Source organism: Temnothorax longispinosus, chromosome 7, assembly GCF_030848805.1.
Source record: "Temnothorax longispinosus isolate EJ_2023e chromosome 7, Tlon_JGU_v1, whole genome shotgun sequence".
NCBI lineage: Eukaryota > Metazoa > Arthropoda > Insecta > Hymenoptera > Formicidae > Temnothorax > Temnothorax longispinosus.
The window spans coordinates 16645516-16668111 of NC_092364.1; the positions used below are offsets into that span (position 1 = coordinate 16645516).

The 22596-nt window shown below is 40.1% G+C and overlaps 1 long non-coding RNA gene across 1 annotated transcript in view; it reads left to right on the forward strand.

Annotated features, from left to right (window-relative positions):
• Nucleotides 1-22596, forward strand: part of LOC139816891 (uncharacterized) — a 63881-nt gene that overhangs the window by 7813 nt on the left and 33472 nt on the right. Inside the window, exons 3-4 of the long non-coding RNA XR_011733111.1 lie at nucleotides 3007-3305; nucleotides 12529-12691. This is a non-coding gene — a long non-coding RNA (uncharacterized lncRNA). The remainder of the gene's footprint in view (nucleotides 1-3006; nucleotides 3306-12528; nucleotides 12692-22596) is intronic.

Sequence of the window (22596 nt, forward strand, 5' to 3'; positions counted from 1 at the left end):
ATAGTTTTTGATGATTCTCCTGCGGGCTGTGTTTTATGGGAGACCACTCCGCGTTAGGATTTTCCGCGCACCTCGGACATTCTTTAAACCGAGAGAAACCGCCGCCACTTCTTACGGAACATTAAATGAGAATCCACCCGCAACGGGGATTGTGGTCTCGACGCAACGAAATGCGTTTCTACGTCGTACAGTGAATTTTTGCGTAAGGAACTTTTGCAGAAATTCTCAGTCTGTTTCTGTATATTGTTCGCGATAAACGCTCCAGGGCCATACTTTCCACTTTTGCCTTTGTGCGAGCGGCTTGACTCCGCTTTCGTTAATATATATTCTCGAGTCGTATTAAAACGTCGAGCGAAATTTTCGGCATATCTCTTGCTGTTTTGTCTGTCATTAATAAATACAGACCGCGTTAAGCAAGCGCGTTTCGAACGTGAGATGTATATTTATGTTCCGAAACGTTGATTGATACATAGTTAGCAACACCGACAGCGAGTACACTCGAATGATATTCATGTAGCATGACTGTCAGTTATCAACGCATTGCGAAAGAAGGATCAGCTTAATGATCAAGTGACTCGACTACATGAATCATTCACTGAAGTAGGGGAAAGGTTTCAGACAACTAAAATTAAAATTGAAAGACCACGATCTTTCTAACGACATTTAAGCTTAAATATATTTACGATGTTACAGCAACGATTAAAATGCCGTTACATATTTCTTAGAAATTTGCTTTGAACATATAGGTATATCAGTTGTTTATCTATTCTCCAAAAGTTCAAAAGGATGTATTCAAAAATATGAGACAACTTGAACAATTGATTTAATATTTAATTGTAATGTTAATGTCTAATTTATATATTAATTAATGTAACTATGGTTTTTATTGGCCGCATCGTAAATATGATTAACGAATAATTATTGCTAATATACTCTAAAAAATTCTGTTTTGAGATATTAATTCTTCTGAGAATTTAACTATATTTAGCTAACATTTATTCCCTTTCTCGATCACATTCATAATTATATATCGAGAGGAAAAGGACATAAATTTGACTGAGATGTTAGAGAGACACATCTTAAGCTATTTCCTTTGAAAACTTCTCTCTGGATATAATGAATGCTTAATCTAATTAACATTGTGGTACAAAATTTTAGCATGTAAAAATGTATGCTACAATTTCTTCCGTTGTAATTAAGGCTAAACTAGTTGCAACTCGTCAAGCGTAGTTTCGCAAGTGCAGTACAAAGTATAGCAACACGCTGGGCGAAATGAACGGACGGAAAGGGGGATAAAAAAATGGCGAACTAGATAAAGGGAATTTTTCTTCGTGCTCCGGAAGGAGTACACCGCTAACAGAGTTCGAAAGAGTTAAACTTTATCGCTACCGGAGAGGAAGTGAGGGAATGAAAGACGGTGGGGGAGAGAGTGCCCCGAGGACGAGGATTCCTCCTGACTCTCGGAGCCAACTCTCTTTGTTCCAATTATCGCGGCTCTACCCCGGCCAAGCGAGCTTACCCACCGACGCGATTTGACCTTTTCCGCTTCCGGTTAACCGCACGCTATAGCCGGTTATTCTTCTCTCTAGCGACACAATTTCCACTGGTACTCAGGTGCTCCTGCTTCCATCCGCGGTTTCATAAAACGTTAACGTACATTTGCAGTGTGTGAAAGCTACAATTCCCGACAAATTGCCTTTTACATCATGCCGCTGCATTCCTTTGTCCGTTAAACGTGTAGCGATCATAATAAAAAGCTCTTATTAATTAATTCAAAATTATAAGCACGAACGACTCGAACGAGTATATGCAAACGTAAGAGATACAACCAAGCTTTTTGAGAATACGAAAAATGCAAGTAATGTCGCGCTTTTATTGTTTTCCTCTTTCTTTTATATATTATATTTATATTAATTTTTTATATTATAGAACTTTTATTCATGAAATGGATAATTTGAATAGACTATTTGAAAATTCGAACAATTCCTCTTATATATTATATTAATTTTTCATATTATAAAACTTTTATTCGTGAAATGTGGACATTTTGGCTATTCAAAAATTCAAACGACTACACAAACTGGTTCATGTAATAACCGCATAATTTTAATGACTTTTTTCGGTAAGACTTCAATAGACGACGAATGGCATTTACCTGCCTGCGTTAGCGAATTATGACTATGATAATACGCTTCCCTCGGCAGGTTAAAGCGTCACGCTTGTAGCCCGAGCAATTATCTCGATACGAACGATTATTCGAGGGGGAAGAAAGAACGAGCGGTTCGTCGCCTCCATTCAAATCGGTTTACTCGTGCATGTCGAGTACTCAAAAAACACCCTTCGAGGGGTGATTTCAAGCGAGCGTTCCGTAGGTCAGAAAAGAGATCGGTAGTTCGAACTGCCAGAGAATAGACAGCCGGTGGATTCGTTGGGGTGACGATGGGCGGAAGCGAGGACGACGGAAGGCTGACGCTCGACGTAGTCGCGTTGAGCCAGATGGATCGACGATCGTTTGTCGTTCTTAATGCCGCGGGAGGGCTCAACGGCGGCGTTGATATTCACCGACTGATGCCAGAAAAATTACCCGATTAGTTAGCATCCATCCTACTGCGCCTTTGTTCCGCCACCTCCTCTTTTCGAAGGTGCAGCGACTCACCACTGCGCTCTGGTCGCTTTTCCTCCTTGTTCATCCCTCGTTCGACTGCTTTTCGACCCCTCGCGCGAGCTGCCGAGGCGTCCGGAACGCACACAAACTCGGAGCCGCGTAATTCGCTCTCATTAATTAGGATTTTCACTGTGAGAGAAATTAGCCAAAAGCGGCTAAAACCACGGCGACGGGGCAGTGATTTGTTTCGCAACCTTCGCCATCGTTGTTCGCGATCGAGAGCTAGTCGAACTTGCGCGAGTTAAATTTATTTATTGTTCAAAACGGAATTATACCTGTTTAGCGCAAGAGAAAAGAAACATTTCTTCCTCTTCTCATCATACGCGTTATTTCTGTTTCAGAAGAGAGTTAACTTTCTCAGCGTTTTATCTCGATGTTTTCCCAAGGACTGGTAAAGAGATGCGACTTGTAATCCAAACGTTCTCGCCGACGACGTGTAATTGCGCCACGAAGTCACCCGGAATAACCAGACGTTCGAGGCTGCGGTTGGATATCCGCGGTATATTGTTATGGAGACAATGACAGAGAGTGACGGCCGACAACGTATGAGCAGCGAACACCTGCAAGCGCGTCTCGGAGCAGCTCCTATTCTTGATAATGTAACAGACAGCTCTCGGAAGACGGTTGGATATGGAGGGCGGTAAGTGTGGCTTAGCAGCTCTTAATAATTCGGGCGCACTAGAGTGCCACGTAGTAGGCCCGTCCAACATACGTAGACCTACGCGTACAAACACACACACACACACACACACACACACACACACACACACACACACATGCATACTCATTTATGGCGGTCGCGCGAGCTTGGTGTCAGTGGCGGACGCATGAGGTCGGAAGTAGGATGGCAGTCGCTCGAAAAAGCACGTAAATTCACGCGATGGCTGCCGCGCCACTACAAGACTTTTATCGCGCAGAAACATTTACCGCGCAGTGCTTGGCATTTGCATGCAAACGCGATCGTGTCCCATCTTTCCGCCGTCCGCGTTTTCCTCGCAACGCGGGGGTCATCGCCGTCCTCGGTACCTCTCTTTTTCTCTCCCTCAATGTTGCTCTTACGCTTCTAGCTACTCGTCTACCTCGTCTTCTTGCCTTATCTAGTGATCTTTACCCGCGTGCGCAATCTCATTTCTTCTTCGACGCTGATATAGCTTTGAGGAAGAAAAAACGGTACGCAAGCAATGCGGTGTCGATGAAGATCTATTAAACTCTTAGATTTTCTTAACATATCCAATTATGAAAATATGTTTTCTTCGTATTATGCAGACATATAGTTCTTTAGGTCATTAATGGTAAAATTTTCGCAGTTCGTAGATGTATTAAGAATTATGTGTTACGTATTTCAATATTTACAATTTTTACAATAAAATAACAAATAAGAAACTGATGGCGAATGAAATATTAGATGATTTTGTACATTTACATATGTAAAGGATTTTTTAAAAAGTAAACTTAATCTGAGTTATTAATAACATCATTTGTATGTTTCTTAATTGAAATAATATAAACAGAGAAAGAATAAGTTTTGGATCTATAACAAGAATATCAAATGTCCTTTTCACTTTTTATATGTTTTTAATAAGTCTTTTATTTATTATTATTTTTTAAACTTGTTTCACATGTATTAAACAAATATATGAAAAACAGAAGATATATCAAAATTATTCTCCTAAATTATTTTGTTTACCAAAAACAATCTTATAACCGATCCAAATAATTGATTCAACAATTCATCAAATTTTATGTAATATCAAGACCTGAAAAGCGTAGATTTTTCTCTCAATATGTAAGGATTCAGTATTGCAGGAATTATATAGTACAAAGCGACGAGAATATATGCACGCATCAGCTCTTGCCCCGAACTCTTTTTAATGAAATATTGATCCGAGATGATTGTGCGCTCTGTTCTCGTGCCGTAAGTACCCGCGGAATGCCCATGCGTCACCCCCGCTGGCGATGAGGGAGTGCGCTAAGAATAATGGAAGCACGCGCCATTACCATTGCGGAAACGAGGATTCCTCGATTCGCTGAATCTCTAAGAATGAAGTTATAGATGCTTTTATTTATTCGCAACTCGCGCGAGTTGCGAATAAATAAAAGCATCCACAGTTTCTCTTCTGTGAACTCGGATGAACGAATAGAATAGAGCATTATGAATGAAGAAAACGAACAAATTTAACAAATAAAAGATATGTAATTGAGAAAAGAGAATTTGACACAATTCCTATGCCGATAGGCGGACGCTAATCTGTATAGGGAACTACGACGTACAGTGGCGATCGTGGCGCAGAGAGATGTGAGCCGGAGGATCCGAGTTTAAATCCGACCAAGACAGTTTTGTCAGGTTTTTATTCGATCACCACCTCTCGGATGGGGATCTGGCAACCCACTGAGAGTATCTTGCCTATAGCTCTATATTTAGAGAGGTTAAGGCAATGAAATACTTGCACATGTCTGCTATACTATAGTAATTGCGTCACGAATAGTCCTTTCCAGAAATGTCTGTAATTTGTTATTTGTCTCTTGATACATTAATTTGGAGATACCTACGCTTGACTCCAGCGCGACGTGCTATATGTCGAATGGCAGGCAGCCTTGGTCATCCTGTAAATAGCAATTAAAGAAAAAAGCATTTAATTTTTTTATGCTGTTACAGCATAGAACAAACAATTTTGAAGCACTCGTAAATATATATATATATATATATATATATATATATATATATACGTATATATATGTATATGTATAGATATATAACGGGTTTACACAGATAAATTTGTATGTTTTGCAATATACTTTATTGTAGCGGATATTAAAATTACCAGTAAAGACATGAATTGATTGTCGAATGTGTATAGAGGCTTGACTTATATCTATATATGATTAAATCGTATCATTTAATATATATCGCGTTTATCGTAAGTTATTTCTGATTCGCCCGTATATAGCGCTATATGTCACGTAATCTACTAGATCTAATCTGTGAGCTCCAAATAAATATTTTTCTTCTTTTTTTCTCCTCTACACGTTGGAACCTTCGGTCTGTTTGGGTATGCATAGCGCCGCGGTCATTTGTAACACTGAGCCTTTCTGGCGCAGCGTCTAAGCGGGCTTCTCACGGCGGCGAATCTACTCCGCATCTCTCTTTCCCTCCCATTCGTGCCATAACCATTGCTGCCAGCCCCTTTTCTTTCACGATGGGACTGACGTCACACGAGAAAGCGACGTATCACCCGCCGGCAGTCATCCGCCGACTCGCAAAACCCTTCTGACGTGACTCGCGACGTTAACCGGAGACACCGGACGGCAACGGGGAAGAAACTGAGGAAGGAAGCAGGGAGAAGAAAGAAAACTAAACGGACCGCGGGGTTGGGATGGGTGATGGGAGAAGGGAGGGAATTCGAGTTTGGACCCGTCCGGGCCCCTTCGTCCTCTTGATCCGCGACGGAGGAAGAAGCCGACCTCCGTTCGCTCATCCACCGCGTTTCGCTTCTCCATCCTGCACATCCGGCAATCTCGTTGCATCAGGGGAGAACGTGTCCCGCGAAGATAATGAAGCTGGTGAGGGCGGAACTATACGTGACTTACTCGGCGGATAACTAGATAAATAGTTACCTCGCGTACAATTTATGACTTTGGTACTCGATTTCGCCCAGCAGCGAATTTGCCGATAAGTGGTTTGAGTTATCCTCTAAAGGTCTTTATTTGTGTATTATTAATAATATATAATAAATAGGATAAATAAGATTTTTTTATTTATCAAGAGTTGTTTCATTAACAATAGATCGCTTTGTTCTTGAAAATCGAATATCTCTATATAGGAAGGAAAGTTCTCCCCAATGTTGCTCCTTTGACCTTAGAAGTTTTCCAAATTTTGAAACAATTACATAATTTAATTCGTATTGCATTACAAACGCGTAAGGTCCATAGAGTCCTTTAGAATGTATTTTGAGAGCAAATCATCAGGTGCGGAAAGCTACTGGCGATCGAAGGTCGTGGCGAACCTTGGCGAACCATTACGATAATCCTGTTGGACCCCTGGTGCCGGGGATTTGACTCCAGGCAAGGCAGTGATGGGAAGGGCTAAACAGGTTTATGGAAACTAACGTATGAACATACACAACATACATAGTTTATATATATATATATATATATATATATATATATATATATAAATGTTTGAAATTTTAATGTTTAATTATATTATTTTATATATTTATTACATTCACTTATAATGTATGATATTTCGTTTCCAATTTATTTAGGTATAGGATTTGGAACATACGTATTTTCCAAATCCTATACCTAAATAAATTGGAAATATCATACATTATAAGTGAATGTAATAAATATATAAAATAATAGATACAATTAAACATTAAAATTTCAAACATTTTTTTATTGCATTATATTATATTATATACTATACATATGTCTGTGCATTGTATAAAAAAGCAATCAAATGTAACAATAATAATCGTTTCATGGAGAAAGAAATTATTGCAAAAATATTATGAAAATAGAAATGTACAATCAACCATTCGGTTTACGAAAGGATCAAAATATGTTTGTTTTTCTACTTCCTACTGATCTGTGATATGGAGAGAAGAGTGTGTCCTACTGGAAAAGGCTCTCACAAAGCCGAATCGATACCACGCGAAGGATTGTTCTGTAATAGTCGGCCCTCGTGATAGCCCTTTTCCCGGCAATGCGTCACATCGGCTGAAATGACTACACGTGTTTCAAGGAAAGACACGATTGGCCCTATCGAGAAGCCTAAAAATAGAAGAGGCATCGAACGCCATTCGAGTCTGTGCAAGAATTCACGGGATAAAATATATCCGCGATCGATCCGTTACGACTTTCATCCGCGAACGCAGAAGGAATTGAAGGAATTATCATTTTCCGCGACCGATTGTTTCGCAAATCGCAACGTACGATTCTTAACTTCGCCGACGAAAAGAGAAACGGCTTTATTTCAGTGAAAAAGTATTCATCCACATATTCTGTGCACCGTCGTAAAAGCTCCATATACACTATTGCCGGAAATATTTTTCTTGGTGGCGCGCCAAGAAGTATCTTTCGCTCCTCGTAAAATTTGAAGAATATAAGTGCGCGGTGTTGCGGCGTAGGGCTAGCCAACGATCGGACGATCGACATTATATCTCGCGACTGCTAAAATCGTTTATCGATTCTCTAATTCAGCACTGATTGTCGACGACGAACATGGTTCCGCGAAACGATACGAGAATTACATAGACTTGTCAATCTTTGGCGCAACTCGCGCGCTGCCGGACGATACTCTCCTGAATATACAAAATTACAGCGATCGTTCGAAGCCGTCGAAGGGGCGCGTTTTCAGAGCGATATCGATTCTCCGTTATACCCTCGGAGAACTACGTTCTCCGAAGCATTCAATTGATCCTGGTAGCACACATTTGTCGTTAGGAGAGCGCGCCGAGGGTCTCCACTTTCGAGAGGCTGTCACTTCCCGCGGTCGATATCTCGCTCCCTCCTACGCTCCGGTGCTCTCCTCCTCCTACCACCACCTTTGAGATTCCCGCTCGCTCTTATGAGCTCCTGAAAAATGTTCCGCCGTTTCGTGTAAATCCATTTCATCCGTCCATTCATCTAACCCGCCGTCTGCCCCTCTCGCGCACGTATAAGCTCATAGAGCCGACGGGAATCGATGAACCGTGCGCGTGTTCATTCCTCCGCCTCCCCGAGTACTCAATTAATCCCGTCCCAGTACACGTACACCGACCGTGTCACAAACACGCGACTCTCTACTTTCGAGAAGAGAGGCCGTTGTCGTTTCCGACTCTCGTATACCCTCCTCGTCTTTAAGAACGCTGACTCACGTATTATTACGAAAACTGCTCGTTAACTTCTTGCCAATAGGGTCGACGTGATTCAAATTAAGAACGCGTTATCCGCGCTTTACAACGAGAAGCGTGCGCGTTCGCTCGGGTACACGTACTTAGACACTTGATCGATACTTGCTAAACTATCGACTCACTCTCGCAGTTTCAGCATGGGATAAGAGCGCGGCTGAAGAAAAGCGCGGATAATGGAAAGATATCCTTTATGAATTTTCATGATCGCATGTTACGAAAATGACGTTGGCAGACGTTGGCAGACGATTAATAATTGAACATTATTATATTACTGTTGTATTATGGATTTTCGCATCAGTTTTATGTCAATATGTAAAAGTTCTCGTTTAAAATTAAAATTGATCTCTCCCTACGTTAATCTTAAAATATATTATTCGCGATTGTGAGCAAAATAAGAATACAAGTCTGACTCTACTTGCAGAGAATGAAGTATAAAAATCAAGTAATTGCGCGTGCACGAAGCGCGTACTGAGGAAATTACGCTCGATCTCTATTCATATCGACCCCCGTAAAATCCGTTATTCTTCCGGACCCCTTCTTACTTTGGTGTGCGGCATGCACACCCGCGATAATCAAGCGCATTTTGCTCGTGGAAACAGAAAACGCCCGTAACTCGGGTGAAGTTTGTAGAGACAACGTTGAAAGTGTGCCAAGTGCTGTAAGCGAATCATCCGACCGCGTATCCCCGCGAGCTTTTAAAAGTGTACTTCGCCGCACTTCGAGCCCACACCGAGGGCTTCCGCTGCTCTGTGTAAGCTCATAAAGCCCGCCGAAGATCGATGAAGGGCGAATCCCACGTCCGAAGGGCCTCGACATGAGTGAAGTCTGCCGCGAGCGAGAATCTAACTCGCGTTGAAATCTGCTCGGGGATTTACATCCGAGGCGTGAAACGTTTTTCAGCCTCGACGTCACCGGAACGTCGGGGAAACGTGAACTGACGGATGGCGGAGGCTCTTTATCTCGACGGAGGATGCGGTCTTTATCAGGTCGGGAAAGTACGTTAGCCGCTGGTATCCTGGTGAGATTAGAATGTCGGAATCGGTAAGTTGGGCTAGACGGCCGTTTGGTTAGCGCAGATAAAGCGGAACGCGGCCGCACAAAGGCGCGCGCCCGAGTCGATTCGGCGAGAGAGCCTGGATTGCCAAGTTCGCGAAATTCGTTTGACTTTAAACTGATAATAGCGCAACGGCCGGGCATTGCTCTCGTGGGCATTGCTGGCCGGATTGCCGGTCGAGTGTCGTTGTTGAACCAAATTGACGCTTTCTATCTGGCCCAACACGGAAGATAATGAAATTTGTTTTTGACAAACTCGTATATCAGACACGTATTTTAAAAGCTTAATATCATAAGTAAGTTAGCTCGTGTTATAACATGACAAATCCATATCTGTGAATTTCAATTATATCAGAATCTTATGTGACAAATGTTTATTAAAACAAATAGCATGGTAAACAAAGAAATGCGACTCATTTTGTTTTATTCCTTTTATATTCAATTTTATTTACTGCAAGAAAAGGACAATTGAAAATTTTTATCCAAATTGCAGTTACAATGTTTTATAGCTTTTATAGCGTCAATATGAATTAAATATAAATTATATATACTTAATTTGAGATTATGCATTTCTTTATAAAAGCATTTTTTTGATTGCATTTACCTCTTCATAAAATTTATGCGACTTATAATTTTGCGCTTTCGGAAGCTCTTAGATTTTGCGACCGTCCCCGCTGCGGAATCTCGTGAATTAAATACAAAGTTGATAAACCCGAAAGAATGTTTGAATTTTCTGGGTAGACGCTGTTACGGAGGCGGAGATAGTGGTGGGAGGTCACGGGGGTGAGAGCGGCAAAGCATTCCGATCCTTGAGAGCGCCTCCCTCGAGGATGCCGCTCCGCACTTGTATGCGTGGTTACTAGATCCCACAATGTACATATATACGAATATACACACACGATCTCGCAAATTCTTCCTCGTAGACGCGCGAGGGCGCAAATGCACGTTTACTCGCCACGTATATCAGATATATGCGCACGAGTGCCTCGAAACTGTTCTTACCTCGTATCTCAAAATGTTGTTTGAAGCAATTAAAAGGTACATTCAAATATTTGCCTGGAAATGCATTGTACCCGACTACAAGCGATTTTTTACGATGTAACATCAAATTATACGAATTTCTTAGAGAAAGAAGAAAATATGTCTAATGCGTTGAAAATGTATTACATATTAAACAATCTTTCAAGATAAAATATTTAAACTGGAACTATCTCTTTAAACTCCACCGAAATCATTTTAAGGCAAATCTTTGCGTATAATGTTTCTGACTCGTCATACAAAAGTGTAGAAAATTATGTCGGTACTCTTGCGAGATTAATCTGTTGATAATCAACTTGACGCAAAAAGAGATCTTTCGACGATATAATTGCGCGTCGTTGCGCAAAGTTGAGAATCCCCGCACTCGACAAAAACGAGAGAAATGGGAATTGGAAGGACGGAGGAACGAAGGAGGACAGGTACGATAGCGCTTGTAAGAAGCTGTAACTGCGTGGCGGCAAAGTGACGGTGGATAGATGAAATGCCAGTCCGCCGTGCGGTAGTGACGCGAACCACGCTGCAGCAAAATGGATGTCGTACAGGTGACAGCTGAAAAAAGTATGATATATTAGCGACCATTAGGTAAGGAGGACCGCGGTTGCGCAACTCGGCCCTAGAACGCGGCTAATGGCGCTCGGCGTTAGTAGCGCTTCTTTCGGGAGGCCCCAAAGTGCCTACTAAGAATGATTCGAGGCGAGTAACTCACGGGTATTCGCAGGACTCGCAAAGAGCTGGCATAATCACGATTTAAAAAGAAACACCGAGATGGACATCTTTTATGAAAGATCTACCTACAAGCCTTAAAGGGAGAATAATTCTCCTTTCCAAATTGTTACTTGATAACTTTTTATATTACTACGCATCTTGCCGTTTAAAAAATTTTTATTATTTGAGAATAAAAAGGTTAAATTTTCTATATAACTATTCTTTTATCATTTAATATGACTTTATTAATTTATACTGTTATAAATATTCACGCATACAATCATAATATTAGAAGTTTGAACTGTAGTGAAGAAAAACCGTAGATAACAACATACCTATATTTAAGAAATTAGCATTGCAAAATACTTTTACGAATAGTGACATGGTATGATAGCTTTTTTATTATACCGCAAAAAGTATTGGACGTTATTGGACATAGTAATATTGAAAAAGAATTTGTAGAATTATATCAAGAGAAAGTATTATATCAGCTAAATTGAAGTACCTATTACAGTAATTATTAAAAATCATTAAAATATTAAAGTAGTTGATACAGTAAATAGGTATTTGCTGCATTTAATCTGAAGGTGAAAATATATGTTCATGTTTTCAATCGACGGAGATCTCGAACGGAAGAAAGGTCTACAATGTATCCGCGAGCGAGCGATTTTATCGCTCCGCTTCAATTTTCCCGGGAAATAGAATTAACGTCAGTCAAAGGACGAATATGCTCTCGTAATTTTGATTCACGCGAAGCCCGTTATCTTTTACATTGCAGCTTTCGGTGCTGGCACAGCTGACACTTTGATCGTGTAATTTTACGGACTAGCCGTGGAAAAGTGAAATATTAATATTAAAACACCCTGATAATAATGAAAAAAATTTGCAATAATAAAAAAAAGAAGATTTCTACATAATTCCCTAGCGTAGATAAATATCCGCTCTTAATAAATTTGCGCACGTTTATTATACAGTTATATCTAAATTTTATGTAATTAATCTACTGTATATATTTTTTGTCCAAACAGTAAAAATGAAAAATGATGCTAAATTTTTAGATCTCGTGAAAGTCAAGTCTTGGCTAATTATATACGCTGATGAACTTTTCTCCGCGATAAAAGCTCATTTCATTAGATTTTGTCGACTTTATTTATAAATGTCTGATTTCAGGATGACTATGACGCAAATTATGTGCCAAATCATACACCAAACGTGCGTCCAAGCAGCCATTACCATTCGGCCGTCGTAGTTCGTGTGGCGCGGTATAACGAATCATCGGACTCTGAGGCCTGCCAATGACGGAATGAATTATGCAGTCCGTCGACAGATTATGGTGAGTAGAGGATGTATGGTGACGTGCGGCTGGTACCGACTTACTTATTGGTCGTAGAGCGTATCGAACTGGTATGCATGTAAAATTAAGCGTTGATCGTTGCTGCGTACAACAGTGCAGAAATGTTCGTGCTTGTGTATATCTGTATTCGCGATTACACTCTGAGAGAAACCAGTTTAATGGCAAATCCTAAATTATCTTACACCAGACTTGCTTGCTACACAAATTAGTGCACCACATACAGACAACTGTTTCTTAATTTAAGAGAAAGTCTGCCCAAGTAATTTTTTCTTACTGAAATTTGCACGGAAATAACGGTTTTGCTAAAGTATTTAAAAATTTAGCTAGATACAGATCTGAAAATAATTTTGTTGCACCATTAAAATAATTATGTAGAATACTCAAACTGATTGCTAAAATGACGAAATTTTTTACAGCATTATCATCATATTTTAGCGCTCATATTTTACCTATTATAATTATTTTGATGGTGCAACAAAATAATTTTCAGATCTGTATCTAGCTAAATTTTTAAATACTTCAGCAAAACCGTTCTTTCCGTGTGTATTTCGATGGCTTATACCGATAATCAAAACATAATCTATTTGTTCTTTCCTGTACTTTTTCTGCCATTCATTCTTCACAAGTTCTTATTATTTATAAAATATCTATCAAAATCCACGAGAGATATCAAAGAGGTATCCTGAGATTTTTATGCTATAGTCGCAAAATCACAGGGTTTTTGCAGAACGATCTTGCACGTCGAGTGCTCGCGAGCTAAACGGAAATCACGTAGATGCACAGACTTCTATATTATATAGAAGTCTGTGCGTAGATGCCACCACTAAATCTCAGGCTCGTTCTTGGACGGTAGTTTAGCTCTTGGTCCCGCCGTCCTTCTTTTTCGAGGCCTGATTGTGAGATGTCGGCGGCACGGCTTTCGAGTATTGTTGTCGGAACAGTAATATCGTCTCCATTGTCTACGAAGACGAGGGGGCGCGCTTACTATCTCTCGAACTGCCGTTAATGCGCGCAAGAGTGGCAACTCGATGCCATCTTGCCCCGTAAACAGTCGCGCGTAAATTTGGGCTGAGTGCACGCCTCTTTTTCCGTGTATATATCACAGCGAGGACCCGTTAGATCGAGTCCCGACCTTACCATGCGGACACGACAGTGACTCTGAGCACCGTCATCGTTCTAAGCGACCAAGATTACGTTCCTTTTTTTTTTTTTACCTGATCGGTCTCGTGGGACCGTGCATCGCGTCTCGGCCACGATTACGTCGCACTAATTCTAACAAAAGATTCTATCTTCGCTACACAATGATGATTATGGGGACCGGGAGTGGTACCCGCGAGACTCGGGATTCTAATTTTATAAAGCAGAGGTTACGCTTTGTTGAGATTGCCGGTATCCCGCGCGCGGCACGATTCCGGTGTGGTGAAACAGTTTTTTCTCAAGTGCAGCGGTGTCATCACTTGAAACGTCGTCAAGCTTGTCGTTTTTGAAAAGAGAAAAACAAACCGTTGTCAAGTTGATTACGGACGTAATCATGGTCGTTAACTACGCATGATAATCTCTCTCTCGATAAAAGTTTCAAACCTCTCGCGTAAGAATATAGAGCCTTGTATAAAGAACGGAAAAGTAAGTTGCATATTAATAAAGTAGTAATAATAATTAAATGGTGTAACGAGAACTTTTTTTTAACTGCTAGATGAAAAATGGAAGGGTTTGTAGGCTCCGATTATGATGAGAGGTCATACAATTGCGATAAAATATTATTTGAAGCTTAACTTTTAATTTTCGATACTCATCTACTCCTCGGTTTGCAATTTCTGTCGCCTTGATTTCCGTTTACACGCACATGCACCTGCATTTATAAGATGAGCGTGAGTTAGGCGGTACGATACTCGTATCCAAAGCACGTTATCGCGTGCTCCTCCTTCTTGAAGGTTGCTATCATGATATCTTCCGCTTCTTTATGTTAATATGGTCAATTTTGTATTCTCTCGACGTTATCCTCTCTTTCTTTCACACTTTCCTATTCGCGACCGTCACCTCGTTCTTCCTCAAGCCGCGCTCCGGTCAAGCCGCTTACTTTTCCTTTCTTCACGAGCCGGAAGGAAAGAGGGACGCGGAGGCGAAATGTCACGACGGCATGGCCGTTCGAAGTATTTTACGATTTCGTACTCCGGGGTTTGAGGGTCCTCCACTTCGTTCGTACGAACCTTCTCCGTGCGTATCTTTCGCGGAACAGATAACAAAAAAATGTACATGCGAAACTCATTTGATACTTATCCTCGCTCTCACCCTTCGTCGCTTTTTGCTCCCGTGAAATCCTCTCGACATCATGTGACCATCCAGATAACTCGTTGATTTCACCATAACGAAATTGGAATAGAGGTGAAGATTACGACTAATACAATCTGATATCCTGTTATCAAAGAAAAAATTTTGTTGGGTTATCGAGTTGCTTATAAATCTATAGAGAGATATCTAACAATAAGAGCGAATGTGTAAAGCTTTCGCAGAACCGCATCAACGACGAATTTCGTTTTGCTTCAGTGCGATTACACACGTGTACATTTCTAAAAGCAACCGTTATTCCGGTAAGCAAGAGATGCGTGCGAAAAGAGAGTAACGAATTTCTACATCTACCGCTTTCTCGGGTTGTAGTTATCTTATTTGACTGATATCACGCCGTGTATTGCGTATATGTTTGTTGTGTGCCACCTTTCCTCGAGAAGAGTTTCTTCAAAATCTTCTTTTACACTTTCTCTTCACGGGTGAAATAACAGTGATAGGCTACCGGGGCAGAGACACGCGATTGTGATAAATTAGTACACATATTTTTACTGTGCCCGAATTGAAATTTATTGGAGGTCGCAGATTTATAAGTATCTGGGCATTGCGCTATGGTATCTCAATTCACCTGCAAAAAATGAATATGTGTGCGTGTGAATGTATTAGTCATATTTAGTATCTATGTTCTAAAGTTCCTATGTTCTATATATAGCGAGAAATTGTAACGATAAACATGCACCAGTTGTGAAATTAGATGCATAAACGCGAAATGCAAACGTTGTTGCATATACCGAGCGCAATAGTGGAGCTAAGTGAACTCACAACCGCGTGTAGGATGCAATGACCTGAATTACAGCAATTAAAAGCAAATTATATCGAGTTTAAAAATATAGATGCCTGTACGTACACTCATTGTGTAACATTTTTAAATTTGTTATACTCTCGTATAAAGTAAAATTGGCCTTATGGAGCGAGAGAGAATTTATTGACGTAATCGTTCCTGAGCCGTCAGATTAGATCATTAGTAGCTGGACTATTATCTCTAACGACAAATTATTTTATCACTCTGCTGCTAATGGCATAACAAACTATATATTACTTAAAAATAAGCGTTAACTCACTCGTATTATTTTTCTTTTAACGTATATAAATAATATTTTTAGATAAGTTTATAATATATATAATTTCAGCCACATAAAATATATAAAATAAAAAAGTTTTAGTAAAATGCGTGTGATGATCAATGAATTGATCTATCTAGCTGCAGTGGTGTTTTTTATACTCGCAACTCGTCGCATCGCGTAAAAGAGTCACGGTGCGGTCTCGCTTCGCGTATACTTGGCGCAAGACACTGCCGTGTCTCTCGATCATAAAATTTAAATTTCGTAAACTGAGAAATATGTCTACTATTGTCTACTACTGTTTATCGTGATTTTAATTATTGACACTTAGTCCAGGAGAATCTTAATTTTTCCTATTTATTGGACAATTTTAATGAATAATCGTTCAAATATATAATCACTACTATGTTAAAGTAGCTTATTCATCTATATATGTAAACGGCATCCATATTCCATATAACATTGCACAGATTGTCCGAGAAAACACACAACGGTACCGGCGAGAGGGTTAAAGCGGCGTTCTAAAGAGGTCAGTCGTGAATTATGAATAATTCTTTCGCGGTATTCGAATTGCAGCATCACACACAATCGCGCGCCAGGTATGCACGTTATTGTCTTTTTGGAAATGCCTCGGATGGCCAATGCGGGAACAGGGTCGTTCGCTCGATTCCGCTTTGTCGTGCTAATTCCTTCGCTGCGTCCATGCATAAGCGACAGTGTATATACGTAGAGAGGTCTGGATACTTGCTAACGAGGTCAGTTCCACGACTCGTGCATTATTATTGCAACGCACCTGCGCGTTTGTGTCATATGCCCGATGCATGCGGGACCTTGAGGACGAATGAGAATGAGTGTGCATCTTTCGCGTCTGGAAAAAAAAAACAACGCATCTCGCGGATTGCGCGTCCCGAGTGAAATCGACATGGCTGTTAACCCACATTTTCAAGTACCGTCACGCCAAACTACTGATTTATTGTTGGCTTTTATATAAATGGAAGATCAGCCAGTGAAGTGTCGATAATATAAACGATAACGAGGCTTGACTGACGCGATTCTCGTAACTGCATTTCCGAAATTCAGCTCTTTCAATCAATATCGCGCGACTCTAAACCGACGCGTTTCTCTTCTTAACTTGGTAATGTATAAAGCACTTGAAATAAGCCAAGTCTGTAAAAATAAGTACTTGTATAAGGTACATAATTTTATTCTGTTAATATAAACATCAAGAGACACGGTAGTGTCTCGCACCAAGTACACGCGAAGCGAGACTTTTTTACGCGAACGCACGAGTTACGATGAGTACCCGAGATTTTGAGATCTCAGTAACGAGTGAACGGATCAATTTCTAAGTAGGCTTGATCGATAGCTTGGGGTCGATTTATATAATAAAAGTGTTCGTAGTTTTTCTCTACGTGTTCTACGAGCGGAGATATTACGACGCAAAGTCTGAAATTTAAATTATACATCATTACTCGAATTGTTACACAAAATATTTAAAATTAGATCCCTCAAACGTTTGCTTTATTTCACATTCTTACCTAATTTACTATCTTTATTATGATTTCTACTTTTTAATGGTACAATTAATAATGTAGTCATAGTACAAAGTCTATGTATTATGCGAAGTAATCGTGCTTCCAAGGGTTAATGCGATTAAGTCCAAAGCCGCAAGGTCATTGAACTCTGAAATAATAGTTGCAGTAAACATCGAAGTTTCATTGGCGATCAAACTTATCGCGGCCAACCGTTAAACTCTATAGACAATGCCGCCGTTCAATCTGTTTGTCTTGAATCACCTCGGACAACAAGTGTCCGAGGATTAGGAAGTCAGCTTTGCCCGAAGACACTTTCGTCCCTTAAAAATACACGCCCACCGAAACTCCGCCAGCATTCGTTGTTCCTTTTCGGTCGTGGCAGGCATAAACGTTATCACGGCCGGGCATGCCGCGGGGCTTAATTAGCGGTTAAAAAGTCAATTAGCGTTGACCGTATTTGTTAACCTTCCGCGGGTACCGCGTGACACGCATACCGACGGCGTGTGCACGCTTTACGAGCGAAGGAGTGGAACGAAACACGGAGGCAAGTATGGCAGGGCAAATGTCGCACGTGATGCGCTTGTCCCTTTCTCGGCCCTTCTCTCGCCCAAGGCCTTAATACCTATTTCTCTGTCTTTTTCTATCTCATTTTCTTCTCTCTCTCTCTCTCTTTCTCTCTCTCTCTCTCTCTCTCTCTCTCTCTCTCTCTCTCTCTCTCTCTCTCTCTCTCTCTCTCTCTTCACAGCAGCACCCAGATCAGATGCACCCACACTCGGAACGGTCAGAGTGGAAGGTCTGGTAAAAAAGCACATGTCCAATTAAACGCTGAATCACCCATCCCTCTCCCATTCTTCCATCCTCCTCTCCTTTCCTCCTCGCCCTGCGCCACTCAACCATTGCGCATTACTCCCTTTAGCCACCGTTCCCGACAATGAGTGCAATTGCTTCGGTTTCAGAAAGGTTAACGCACCGGGTTAAATGCCGGGGAATTCGGTGTCACTTTCGACCGCCGCGCCACGAAATTGTGGGACCCTTCGTCATCGTGCTACGGCAAGCATTATAGGTTCGTTAAGGGCGGAGTAAGAGACCGTCGCAATCGCGCCCGCAGACCCCTATGAGAGACTGATTCTCGACAATTCTCTTCATTCTCTTCGCGTTCTATTCTTGTCCCATTGGGCACCACAGTCAACTTATCTCAACCTGTTCAGAGTGACTTTTATTCCGAGCTTTGCAACTTCAATTCAGGTTTACGTTCGTGTAATTCTGTCTTCCCATTATTTCTTTATGATGAACTATAGTACTGGCCATTGTTGTGACTCGCTTTGAAAATTATTAGTCTCTTTTTGAATAATTTTCAAAGAGAATATTATGATTTGCATTTCTTGATGAGAAAAGTTATCCCTATAGCTTGAAAGTAACGCATTTCAATTCACGATTGATACTCAAAACGGAAATAATATTTCTAAATGGAAATCTTTCTGTCGGGTCCAATAAGTCCCTAGTCCCCATATATGAGAAAGAAAATAAACACTGGATATTATTTTCCTTCCCCTTGTCTATTAATTCAGCTTTAGTATTCTCTCGAATGAGTGCACTCTCCGAATATAGCATCGTTGATTCGTGCTGCAGGCATGCCACGTGTACGTGCACACACTAGCACACTTCGCCAGATTCGCAATAACAAAAACTTCCTAAGTCGTTGGAATGTAATCATCGAGCACCGCAGTAACGTGCTCAATGAGCTATGGTCGCAGTTACGATAGTGTAGCATGCTCGAGATGACTCATGCCAGAATCACAATCTCTGTTTTGCCGCGACGCGGAAATTGTTCGCGATCGCGTGGAATTCGCATTCATCAAACTGCGATTTCTACCAGTAAGCGCGCGTATGTATATAGCTAGAATTACCAGAAATAGATTGGCTGCGTTCTTTAGCTTCGACGGATCGAATGCTTCGAAAGTAATTAGATTTGCACCCCGCGGAGCGAATTTATCGCATATTGGCTGTTTCTTTGCAGTAGCATTGCCGATTATTCCATAAAACTTTACAAACGTTCGAAAAAAGATGTAATTGAATTTTGTTTTTGTCGAATAAGGCTTGTGATTTTACTGCTTATAGTAATAACGTTAACAATTATCATAGTTTAAAGTTTTATCAAATATTATCTAATTGTAAGTAGCAGCTGAAAGGAAAGATTTTTATTAAACATTTGTAATACATTTGTATTATATTTGTAACTAATTGCAAAAAAACGTTTCTAAGATACTTATGCAAGTATTTTACCATGAAAATCAATTAGAAAATCCTATAAACTATAATAACGTAGAACGTACAGCACAGTTGCGTGAAAAAAACAAGTAAGTAGCTCATATTTTTTTAATTGCATTATATGTTTTTATAAGATAATTAATTATAAATATTATTTAAATTTATTGAATTTTAATTACATTTGTTTACTTACACAAATTATTTTTTATTGCGCGTATCAAAATAATTAACATATAACGTTAGTTATATTTCATAACTAACTTGCAAACGTATAAGTTCTCAAGTCTTATTCTACCAGTCCTACCTCCTTTATCATATTTCTGCATTACTCATGTTAATGCATAAATCTGCACGGCATATCAAAAAATCGAATCAGCCATGCCCACGGATAACCATGGCAAATCTGACATATCCTCTTTAAGCACGGTCTCGATCTTTAAAGCGATTAAGTCCGATCCGCGCCGAGCTCACTCTTGAGCGGTCGTTGCAACGGCTGCAGATTGCACAAGAGACCTCCATGGTGCATCTCTCCGGCGATACACATGGCGTATCGGGCGGGAGAGCCGAATGAATTGCAGTTTGCACGGCGAAATGCGGCAAGGTCATTGCTCTGGCATTAGAGACGAGACCAAACGAACGATCTCCGGAACGAGCTGGATGAAAGCACGGTCCCTTGATCGAAGGAAATGACATCGTGCGTACTCGCATTCCTAACGCGATTGCACGCGCCGTCCCGGAGAGCGATAAACCTCGTCATTCGCCAGCGTTCAATGAAGCTCGCTTCCCATTGTCATCGTATGATTGTCAATACGCGAAATCGAACCGTGCACGAAGCAAACAGCTGTTAACGGTGCACGTACGAAAATTGAAAATGATATAATGAAACATAGTACGATTAAAAGATATGCGCTATTTATATTTTGCGCTTTGTCAAACTAGTAGAATATTCACATTATTTATAACTCATAGGATTTTCTAATTGACTTTCATAGTATAATATATTTTAGAAATGTTTTATAGATATTTTTTAGTTTCTGGCAAAATAATTATATATTTCCAATGTAATACGAACGAATTTATAAGTTTGCAAAACTTTTTAGTTTATAATAGAGAGCTATCATGCTGAAATTAATACAGATCGTTATTTTACAGCGTTTACAGCGCGCAACCCATATGTTACAAATTTATTTTCAAAATATTGTTACACACTTTAAAAAGATTTATATTATAGTTAAAACAACAGCATGATAGTATCGGATAGCGAAAAAAATAAATTTATTATACAATATATATTATACATTCGTATTCGCGGAATTGTATTTATGTTTTAACTATTACTGTTACAACATGTTATTCGTGAAGTTGCAAACTTGCGTACGATATCATTATGTCAGTTACATGTTGTTTAAATTTTATTGAAATCGATTTTGTGGTTTGTTCAGAATTTAGAATTCATGTCCGCATACGCATTATTCTATGTATATGATATTCCAGTCGCGTCTATAATACAATATGCATTCAAGTTTTAATGAATTCTGTTAAATATGTGTAACACATACGCGTTAAACATTTTCGCAAACAAAAATAACTTTTTAACACAAAATGCTTTTTAGTTAAATAGATATTAAATTCTCAGAGCTGACAAGGAAAAAGAACGTAATAGTCTTTAATGCATATAAGAGAGAAAATACGAAGGCAAACGAAATTAAACTTTATTTCTTATATTGAAACGACAAAATTATCGATTGGCAGATAAGCCGAAAGAGAGAGAGAGAGAGAGAGAGAGAGAGAGAGAGAGAGAGAATGAAAAAGTCTCTGTAGACACACAGAGGGCTGGCAAGTTACGAGTTTTCATGTAATTTCGCTGAAAGCATTAATTTGGATTAAAAAATGGTCTTCTCCGAGGGAAGACGAGATCCTTCAGGAAACTGTAAGCCCCGCGCGATTGAAGCTAATGGCTCGTACACGGCACGTGCACAGCGCGAGAACGAAGGAATTAAACGCCTCATTTCTTGACGGCGCTCGGCGCCCATGTTTTTGTGTTTTCTCACATCGTTATAAGCGACGACGGAATTAGTGAGAGTTATACTATATTTCTCGTCCGGTAATTCTCGGATGCATTAACGATGACAGCAAATAATATGTTACGTTTAGATATGTCATACCGCGATGAGAGATATTGACAAATGCGATTAACGGTTTTATCCAAGGATCGTGCTAAGACTTTGTAAATAATATATATATATTCATAACGCGGCATAGATTCTTCTCTCTCTCTCTCTCTCGTGGTTTCGTCCGAATATATCAAAGAAAGTTTAGAAGAACTAAAAGTGGACTAAAAATAAGATTCACTGTTGATCAGTCTTCATTACGACGAAACGAGGAGGAAAGTTCTCACGCCAGCGCGAGAAGTCTCATTAGATTCTACTGCTGAAGTTTCGTAGAAGTTTACTTTCGAAATATCGGCAAACGATGAACGCAGCATCACAACGAGTAAACGATAGAAAGAGACGAAGATAAAGGCAGGGAGAGAGTTGCGAGAAGTTCTTGTTGCAATCGAACGTACGCAGGAGAAATCGTGAGTAGTCGAAATTACTGCGTCATAATGTACTCGCGGCTCTTTGCTCTCCGCGGCTATAAATCTTCCTAATCAGCGCTAATCGTGATTTGGAGGATT